The sequence below is a fragment of the Phyllopteryx taeniolatus genome, chromosome 22 (assembly GCF_024500385.1).
Source record: "Phyllopteryx taeniolatus isolate TA_2022b chromosome 22, UOR_Ptae_1.2, whole genome shotgun sequence".
Taxonomy (NCBI): Eukaryota; Metazoa; Chordata; class Actinopteri; order Syngnathiformes; family Syngnathidae; genus Phyllopteryx; species Phyllopteryx taeniolatus.
This window is the reverse complement of record NC_084523.1, coordinates 1399507-1410802: the sequence shown is the minus strand read 5'-3', so window position 1 is coordinate 1410802 and position 11296 is coordinate 1399507.

Below are 11296 nucleotides of genomic sequence, written 5' to 3'. Positions count from 1 at the left end.
GTGAAAGCCTTGTATTCTTTGTTCCTCTCTTCTTAGAGTAACTGTGTGATGGTGCTCACACCTTAAATATTTAAAGACCCCCTTTTGCTAAAGCTTTGCTGCAGTACAAGGGCCTCTGACTGCTTCTAATCTCCTTGATACCTGGAGGCGTCGCCACGGCAATGCAAAGATAGCATGAGGCAACCCAGAGTGGGGGAGGAAAAAAAATGGGATGAGGGGCACAGTGGGGGCAAGGCGGACAAACATCTGCCTAAGAGGAAGAGTTGGAAATAAAAGGAGAGAAAATCATTTCCCCACTTTTCTTGCCCAACTTTGCAGAAAACAGTTCACTTCCTCCCACGTGTCGTTTGGATGCCGTTGCATGTTCAGCTTCCAAGCGGAGTATTTTTGTTGAGCCTTGGCGCCCACAGATGCCTGCGTCAGCTTTGAAAGGGAGAAACAGAAGCCTTGGCTTTCTTAAATAAGTCATCATCTCTTTCAACTTTTCCCACTTTCCTCCTAACCCCGCCGTCTGAAAGGCAGTGTACCGTGGGAGAGGCAAATTGAGGTGGACGTGCCGACCAGGGATGGCTGTTTATTTGCTTGTACACGCTCCGTGAGCTATAAATTAGATGTCAGCATTGTTACATGTCATGGGCTGATTTGGATGTGTTGCGGTCTCCCAAGCAGCGCTTTTGATTGTTTGTTCTTAACATCACTTAAATGAAGCGGGCCTCCCAATGGCCTCCAGTCATCTGCATCTCAGGAGTGATTGGCAGGTTGTTTAGCAGGGCGGGCGTGCTTCATCATTGTTTACTTGAGCGTTTACTGTCGCACGCAGAGTGGGGATGGATGTTAATTAGGGAATGAGGTGCAGTGCAGTCACATAAAAGTTGGCATGGAAAAGTTTGGAAAAAGCAAAATACAGGAAGATATGTATGACTAAACTAACTTGATTAGCAATTGTTTAAGGCCGAATGATGTAAACGAAAACTATGCTTGGATCATACTCGTGATAGATGAGTCCCCAAAAGACAATTTGTATCTAAAGCATCTTAAACTATAACTGTCTTGAGAAACGAAGACAGCTACAGTAAATGACATTAAATTTGCTCAGTTTCGTAGATTGCAGTGTTTATTATTCAGACGCCAAAAAGTCTGTTTTGCACGTTGCCCTTCATTTTAAATATTTAGTGGTAACCAACTGTGACCTTTTTTTTGTGCACATGGAACCACAAACGCCTGAGCATAAAGGCATGCCCCTTAATGGAAAACCTCCCTTGAAGTGGTTTGTAAATTCCTGTTTACTGGGCTGGGTTGCGTGTTTGTGCCCAATCCCCTTCTTAAACCACCCCGCCCGGACTCTTCGAGTCACTTTTGTCTCCTTTCATGCAGAAAGACAACACAAGAACAAGGTCTTAATAACACCAGCCATTGGGGCAAATATATAGGACTCAACCTTCCGCTTGAAACAGCCTCTTCACATTGAGTTAACATGAGTGACAGGCTCAGCCTCACGCACAAACGCGTGCACAATTACGCACGCACACACTACACGCGCACACAAACAACACGTGCACGAACACAAGCGTCCATTTTTTTTCTTAAATACTTCAGCAGTCTCCTTTTGTGAGCTTTTTCTTAGAAGCAATCAGAGCATCAATTACTAGTGAGATGCCTCCCTCAGTGTGTTTGTTTGCCTGTCGCGAACAGCGTAATCTGTTGCAAATAAACACATCGCCTGTTGCATCTTTGTTTACACATTTCGCAGACCGTGTTAAAGGAAGTCAGCTAAGCATTTGGCAACACCTGTTAGACCTGTCAAGTATAAATTAACATTAAGTGCCATGATTTGTACTGGTAAGTCATTCTTTTATCTTCCAAATACAGTAAACCCTCGTTTATCAGGTTCCGGACCAGCCCAGCAATAGGTGAAGTCCATGAAGTGGCGGTCATTTTTGTAATACATATATTCAAGCTGTGTAAATCTCCCCAGTCCCACACTCTACCATTGTCTTGTAAACATTTCCTGTACTCTTAAACACTGTTTTTGTACTCTTAAACATCTACAATATTAACCAAAAAAATCTCCGAGTACTCACCGTTCAAGGTGACGCCGATTTGGAATGTACCGTACAACCAGGAAAAGGATTACAGCTCTCACCCTGATATTTTTTTTTGCCCTTCTTTACGTACCGGATCGAACATTAATTTATACGTTAATGGCTACCGACAGCTAACTGCGTACCGTTAGAAGGCATAGCACGTTTGGGCGGCATCGCAGGATTCCAAATAAACTATTCCTATGATACGAGACAAGATGTTTGTCTATTTAGCTCACATTTGTAGATAAAGTAACAAGACTTTCACAACTGATGCCAAAAAAAGCAGTCAACTCTCCCGTTCCCGCACGAAGCCATGCTTTCAAAGACACTCGGAAATCTCTGCTCTGGACAACAGAGCCAATTAAAAAATATCCATAAATCCCGTGATATGACAAATTATCCACAATAAAAATATGATTAAAAAAAATCTGTGGTGCACTGAATCCGTAATAGGTAAACTGTGATTTAGCGAGGGATGGCCGTATACATTTTAATATATTGTGTAGTACTGTACATATACTGTAGTCATGATGGCTGAGTGTTTAGCAGATCAAACTCTCAGAATTCTGTGGTTGATGGTTCTCATCCAGGCTCCATCCTTTCTCCTACATTTCTCAGTTGAATTGAAGACTGAATTGTCCAAATGTGGAAATGTGAGTGTCACACATTGGGTACACCTGCACAATGTATCAACCATTTTGATATTTTTGTTGGTGTCCTTCATGAAGTCGACCAGTGAGGGTTCATGTCTTTTAATGTACTCATTAGGCCAATCAGTCATCTGAGGGTGAATTGGGAGACAGGTTCACACCTCTACTCTCTTCATCTCATTTATTCTGTTTTTTCACCTTTTTAAGTTTTCGCCTTTCTGCAGGCTGCAGGTGTCACCAGAAGTACAGTCCTTGACATTTGATGCCAAAATGGGAGTTGAAGGTGTGACTTCTTTTTCACTCCTCTTTCCCAATATACCTGTTTTCCTTATCTACATTGTCTGCCGAGTGAGAAATGTCAATTGGATTTGTGATTGGATGGATGGATATTGTTTGTTAATTGTGGTGCGCAAATAATGATTATTTTTCAAATTTTTCAAACACAAAAGCAAGAGTGCATAACATTCTAAACACATCTTGGAGCGTTTATTGTTGTATTCCGTCTTCCGTCAAAGAAGCCAAATATGAATAGTTCATTGGCACTTATGAATACTGTATGTTTGCTCTTCTTCAACACGAAAGTCCTTGGGTGCCATCTAAACAAGAAGCCCGTTTTTGAACGCAGTCGTACTCTAGGTCTTTCTTCGAGGAGGAGCTAGTCTAGTGAGGAGGAGGAGGAGGAGGTTTCAAATTGGAGATGCCACCGCCTGTATGTAGCAAGGTGATGAAGGGCTGCCCTTAAAAAAGATGTCCTGCGGTTATCTGTGAGATTTATTCCCCCCCCCCCCAACTACATTCTTCAAAATTCATACATGCAGTGCAGCAGAAGGGAGTTTGAAATATTCTCTGCCTACCCCTTCCAACACCACCACCCTGAAAGAATATTCAATACGATTGCAGGTTAAAAATGTGTATGCAAATGCGGGCTACATTAGAGCATGCACAGGTTGTTAATAAATTAACACGTGGCAGGAATAATTCAGTTTAGCGTGATAATTCTTGGGTGCGAGCTGTCAGCTGTCGCATTGTTCTGGATCGAATGTGACGCTGAGATGGCAACACGGGCAGTGAACTGTGATGTTTTAGTGTTCCTTGCTCTTCAATTCTCGCCACGCTGACACAATAACAGCCCTCTGTTCGCCTGCCTCTGATTTTGTCTCATTTTGGAAGAACAAAAGGTTTAATTAAGGCCACACTCCCATGATTGCTTTAATATTATTCTTGCACACACATTTTGTTGAGTGTTGTGGAACTAGACGTCTAAAGCCGAAGATCCAGCTCTAACATTATACCATTCTTTTTGGGAAAATCCTTTGCTCTTAAATAACACTATGTATGAAGGCTGTAATGATATATCTACTATGTGTATCGATTTAGATTCCTACGATCTAACTACATCGATCCGTGCTCGGCAAGTTGGCCTGCCGCATGACATTTATCGATCGAAGATCGTTTTAAAAGGTCATCAATAATAGATTGTATCGACACTAGTAAATAACACGTTGGATTTAAGCAAGGCAGACTTTATCTGGATGTGTGAGGGTGTTATTTTTTTCGCACTATTATTGATAAAGATGTTAAATGTTACTCGACTCAGTCGGCCTGCCAGCAGAAAACAAAACATGGTGGATGGCAGAAGCTGGCGGGGAAGAAATTATCAAGCCACCATGGTGGTCCAGTGTGTGGAAACGCTTTGCCTTTTGCAAAGACGGAGATGTTCTAAATAAGTCGCTCGCCGTTTGTTCAACCACCTACAAAGCTGCCATGGGATTTTCACATTTCTCGCCGCCATTCCAACCGTCCAGGCACCTCTTGCAGCGTTACCACACCTTGCAGCGTTTGCGTTTCACAGCAGATTGCCTTAAAGATTTCAACGGCATCGTGTTTGACTTTCAGAACAACAGCTGCAGTGCGAGTACTGTCGTCCAGGAATCGAATCGCCAACCGCAAACCGTGATACGAATTGAATTGTTGTTAAAACTAGTCGTTACACTCCTACTAGGTATCTCTATCAGGAAGTAAAATTTGGGAAGAAACATTAGATTTCTAAGCCACCTAACTCTGGCAGAGCTTCTTGGCGTTCCAAGCAGGGAATGTTCCTCCCTAAGATTTGCATAGCAGGAACCCAGGGAGCTGACAGTCTGTTTATGTAGTTCAAGGTGCAGGGGGATGTGAGAGGTGTCAAGTGACTCGCTGTAAAGTTTTTAATAAGTGCCATTTGTTCAATCTGCTGTTTAAACACTCCCTTCGCCTCTTTGTATCCTTAAAGACTGCTTGGCCGCCGCTATCTTTTAATTAAGTCCCGGGCTAATGTGCCACTTAATTGACTAATCTGAAAGATTTTGTTTTCTCTAATTTACTTGGAAAAACCATCGGCGGCTGAGCTTTTTAATATTGCTGTGATAGGGAAGGAGACACGGTGGATGCTTCAAAGTACTGCTAACTCCCACTAATTCCTACTCAGCGTGACAGAAGACGCTAATGGCTAACTAGGCCTTCATGTCACTCTTGTTGAAATGTTTTTCCAGGTATACTTGCGGATCTAATGAGCAGTTTTAGTGATTTTATGATTGCATAGTTCTGTGTTGTAAATGTAGCTGCGTGGATTCCTCAAGTTATTAGAGAAATGCCTCCAGCTTTTGGCTCAAGGAGGGAAACAGAAGCACATCAGCTGCTCCCCAAATAGTCAATAGATCTTGTTTTAGATATTCCTTAATTGTTTCCTGCTGTTGGCACCAATGGGAGAGAGGGGAATGAAGTTTTGAGTCAAGTGCACAATCTGGATTGGATTGATATTGAAATGATGATCTTGAAGTACCACAAAGAGTGTGGTTTGAAAACGGTTGTCAACTGTCTCAGTTTTCTCTGTTACGAAATTATCTGCATCCAGATTCCAGATCTACAAACCCAATTCCGTTGGTTGTGTTAAACATAGATACAAACAGAATACAATGATTTGCAAACCATGTTCAACCTATATTTAATTGAATACACTACAAAGACAAGATATTTAATGTTCAAACTGATAAACCTTATTGTTTTTAGTAAATAATCATTAACTTAGAATTTTATGGCTGCAACACGTTCCAAAAAAGCTGGGACAGGTGGCAAACACGACACCACAGGTGGTCAGGCAAATTGGGAACAGGTGGGTGCCATGATTGGGTATAAATGGAGCTTCCCTGAATCATCGCAAATGGACGCAAAGTTCAAAAGCCAGCATCTGTGATGGTATGGGGCTGTGTTAGTGCCAATGGCATGGGTTACACATCTGTGATTATTGCTGAAAGGTGCATACAGGTTTTGGAGAAACATATGCTGCCATCCAAGCAACGTCATTTTCATGGACGCCCCATCTTATTTCAGCAAGACAATGCCAAACCACATTCTGCACGTGCTACAACAGTGTGGCTTCGTAGTAAAAGAGTGCGGGTACTTGACTGGCCTGCCTGCAGTCCAGACCTGTCTCCCATTGAAAATGTGTGGCGCGTTATGAAGCGTACAATACGACAACGGAGACCCCGGACTGTTGAACAGTTAAAGCTGTACATCAAGAATGGGAAAGAATTCCACCTACAAAGCTTCAACAATTCATGTCCTCAGTTCCAAAACGTTTATTGAATATTGTTAAAAGAAAAGGTGATGTAACACAGTGGTAAAAATGACCCTGTCCCAGCTTTTTTGGAATGTGTTGCAGCCATAATTTTAAGAAAGTTTATCAGTTTGAACATAAAATATCTTGTCTTTGTAGTGTATTCAATTTGATATAGGTTGAGCATGATTTGCAAATCATTGTATTCTGTTTTTATTTATGTTTAACACAACGTCCCAACTTCATTGGAATTGGAGTTGTAAATATTGGTTAAACGGTTGGTAGAGTCTTCTTTTGGTCGTACCGAAGCTGCATCCCAAATTTACTTGGAGTTGCTAATCATAACAGCAGGGACCACAGAATCGTGATAATACCGATTGTGCTGTGATTTGTAAAAAACCTTTTGGAATCAGAAAAGGTTCCAGTCAGTTGCAAAACTGATCACACTGATGACAAATGCAGTGGCTATGAAGGAACAAAAACACCAGAGCTGGTGTCATGTGACCATGGCTGCCGGGGCCGTGATTAAATGGAAACGTAGCGTCAGTACCTGGGTGATAGGATGGCCGAGTGAAAGGCTTATAAACACTGAGTCATCCTGCACACAGCGGTGACGGGGAGGGAAAGGAAGGAAAGGGAGTAAGGTTGCCAAAAAGGAGCCTTGACGGGTCCGCTTCTGTTGACAATCAGGCCTGTGTCAGGAAGTCCTGGCACACATTGAGCTGATTGGACATTGGTGCTGATGGACACTCGCAAACACTTTCAAACATTCACCATTATCGCACAAGCCCAGTGACACAATCCAAACACTCCACCTTATTTATGCGTGCATCACATATACACAGCAAAACCTAATAAATAATTTAATCTCCAGTGGCTGCCCTCACAACTGCAGTGATACATTAATTTGATAAAATTAGCATGAATTAAAGCTAATTTGTGTATCATGTAATTTATTACTTATCAAGCGTAGTTTAGCAAAGAAAGTCTCCGATTTCCCCTAAGATTGCTTTAACAGCTATAATGTATTTCTTAATTTACTTGCTGGAAAATCAATTTTTTTCAGAGTTCATTAGGCACCAATATGTTACAATGCTGCTCCCCTGAGCACCCAGCTACAAAAAAAAAAACATTATGCAAATGCCTGCCAGTGCATCTGTATGTAAATAGCAAGCAAGGCCGCAGTCAATTCTCTATGGGAAGCTTTGTTAGAGAGCCCTTTGTTTCTAAGCCCTCCGCCTTGTTCATGATAGTCTGGAAATTAGGAGAGGTATGTAATTGGCAGGTAAAAGCAGGCACCCCCGCTCACCAGTGAGTGACAGGTGACAGGGTCATAATTTCGCCCAACTTTGTGATGGTCTTGCTGATGCTTTTGTCTGTTTTTTTGGTTTTAGCACTGCGGGAAATTATTTGTTTTCATCCATTGTTTTGTTTTGGCTTTAAAGTCACTTGGAGACTATAGTCAACTATATCAGTTTTCATTGAGAGGCACAGTTTTCGTAAGAATGCTCAGCATTTAGTGTTTTTCCAATCATTCCTTGGTACAATGTCTCTTTTGTGAAATGAATTCTTTCTCCCCCATCTGGTCAATTGAACTTTGTGTGTCCCTCTCTGTCTATAAACGCCCATTCGTGCACCACAAGCAAAAACATTGCTTCACCTGCTTGCCTTGGACTGTCTCAAAGAAGCAATTCGCACAAAGCCCAAAGGCCATGTCGACCATATGGCGCTGCGTAGTCTCGATAGCTTGTACAACATAGCGTACATTCATGTCGGTGACTTGAACAGGAACTAATTAGTACAGTTCCTGGTAAGTCAGCTTCATTTAAATTGCAGTTAATTGACTTGTGTAAATTAGGACTGTTTGAAGGAAATGTTCCCTGTTATGAACTCACTCACTTTGGAGTGCAATAATTATTGAGTAGAGTGTGAATATAATATAGCAGGAGGCAGTATATAACAGTGTCTTATTGTTTTACTTTTGCTTCACCATGCTTGTTCCCTGAGTTGACGTTTATTATTTACCTTCACGTAATGCACTTTTAGTTCAGTAATTAGGTGTCACAGCAATCCGCGATGGGGATGCAGTCTCCGAGCAACCCTCGGTGTTCACACAAACAGCTCGTGCTGTTTAAACGCAGGAAAATGTGACGGGAAACACAACACATGCAAAACACCAGGGCTTTTTTTATTTTTTTATTTGAATTTTTTCATAAAACTGCCAACAGATGCAGGGCAAATCTCAAAGAGTCAGCAAGTGATAGCCCTTCCATTTCCTGTTTAATTTGATGGCTGCAGAAGTTGGTTTTGTAACGAACTTCTGGATTATTCTTTGTATCACAGAAGGAACCCTGAAGAAAGAAATGCTGATAGTTTTCAATGAAACCTGACAGAATCTGTCCGAGATCATTGATCCATCAAACTTTCAAGGCATTTTACTGATGAAACCAAGGATGCTTCAAGTACATTGTAAGAAATGTGTGTCAAACTATGTTTGTTGTGTATGAAAGAAAACAAACAACTTCCAACGTACCTTTCATTCAGAAGATAAGTTGGAAGACACCATCATTCATCAGGAGTAATAACAACATGTTTAGTTTTAAAGACTTCTATTGGAGGCAGCCAAGTCACTGTCCTACTTTGCGTCCCTGTTGGCCTGTGTCTCGCACGCTAAACTCACGGCGCACCGTGTTTGTTTCTAGTCGCATTTGTAACTCATAACTCTTTGTTTGAATTAGAGGCGCGTGCTGGTGTTCCCGCTGGGAAACATCAAGTATTAAATGCCATTTCCCCCTGCATGCTTGTTTGAGTAATTTCCGCGCAAACGAATGTCAGTCCTCGTCTCCAGGTGATTACATCTCTGTGTAAAAGGCGCTACTGCTGCTTTTTGATGGCTCCACCTGAGAGATTTGCCCAAATGCGTCTGCTTTTCCCCCAAAGTGGTTCCCAGAGATTCTGCTCTGGGCTTGTTTACCACTCAGTGTTTTTTTGTGATTTCCCCTAAGCAATTTGAGACCCACTGTCTCTCTTATTTTTTGTTTTTTTTGTTTTATATAATTCTCCAACAGAGAACACCACATTTATTTAGTTTTCTGTCTGTGCTCTAAAAAGGCAGCACTGGCTGTCAGTAAACAAAGTCCTGTTCCCATTAACCTCTGATTCCCTCTGAGAAATACACAAACAGCACACAACAACCTCCAACCACACACTCACACACATGCATACATGCGAACAATATGGAAATATTTGTCCTTCCTTCCCTTGCCACGCTCAGACCCGGCGCTCGAGCTGTCTGTTTTGCCTAATTGCTTTAACACTAGCCCGGCATGCTAATTGCACGAGGCCCCCTGTCACCACATCATTTACATGGCCTGCTTGATTTGAAATTTAATCTGCTTGAAGGGGTTGTGTTTCATGCTCACTTTAAATCCTAATGCTCTGTGGGATTGAAGGCAGTTCGTATTATTGAGACTAAAATAAATCCATGTGTTTTGTTATTATTATTTTTTTAATAGCAGGAAAGTTGAGCTTCATTGCAGAAAAAAAAACTTTGCTATTTTGTGTGAAATCAAAGAGGAACATTGATGAGAGCGAGGAAACGGTGGTTGAGGTGAGCATTGGCCGGCCTCTTGACTGCAGATGACCTTTTTGATGTGGACCTGAAAGAGGAAGACAGATGCAGTGGAGTGGAGTTCACATGGCCATACTAAATCAAAGGCCAATTGAAATTTCTTAGAGGTTAGCCCCACCCTGTTCTACACTGGAGAGTGTTTCCTCCACCGAGCTGTAGCTTCTCCCATAGAACTGGATCCTAGTACATCTTGGTCGCCTTCTTTTTCCTAGCCATGACCTTTTGGACTCTTTCAGGGATCGCCACGGTTTTTGCGAATTATAGTTTTAAAGAAGAAGATTCGAAATAAAGTTGTGCTTATGATGTGGGGGGTGGTACTATGTGCAATGGGGCTTACACAACTTTGTTCACGTCGAATGGTCGACACTGCTAAAAGTCGGGTCAGCGTTAGGGCTGGGCGATTATGGAAAAAATAATCACAATTATTTTGACATATATTAAAATCACAGTTATTTATATTCACGATCATTTGTTGACTTCAAAATGTATTATCTATTCAACTACAAAAACTCAACTTTAAATATAACTTATAAGAACAACCATAAAATAAATTAGTAACAAGTAAAATAATGTTAAAATAATACGAATTAAACAAAAAAATAGAGTCAAATAAATACCTGCTGTTCCTGCTCTGCGCACCTGGGCCTCTCAGGGGCAGTGTGCTGCACGGATAGAGAGTAAAAGAAGTGGAGTACTTTATTAATTTTGGCTGGAACACTTTAGTGACAGGTTTCCCTCTGAAAAAAGCTGTTCCCAAAATGTTTCTTTTTCATTTAAAGTCTCTTACTTTAACCAGGATCCTACAATGCATCATGGCCATAGTCTGTTTTGTGCCATCCTCAGTGCCGTAAAATGCGTAAATCCACACGTGCGGGCAACATCTGCTTCTACTTAGCCAACTTGTTAGGGATAGCTGGCTAGCTCTCGTCAATCATATTCCACGTGTTGAATGAATCTTGTCCTTATCCAATTATCTGCCATGGTCACAGTCTTTCATGAACATCCGTGCAGCTCCTTACGACAAGAGGACACGTCATTCCGTCGAGATTGTCTCGTGGGCGAGTACCGCTCTAGGTGAACCGTGGCTACAACTGCGCATATGCACATGCACATTAGTGTAAAATGGCCGCGGACCTTGGATTGCCGCTCTTGTCAGACTGAAATGCATACTTTGATTCGTTTTCATTCGAATGAAAAAAATATGATTTGGGATTTGTTTTTTTCATTGCGATTCACTCATCAATCTGAATCGTACCACTAGTTTATACAGTATGTAAGGATGCATAAAAGGGTTTATAGATTTGGCTTTATAATAGAATCATTGTACACAATTATTAAG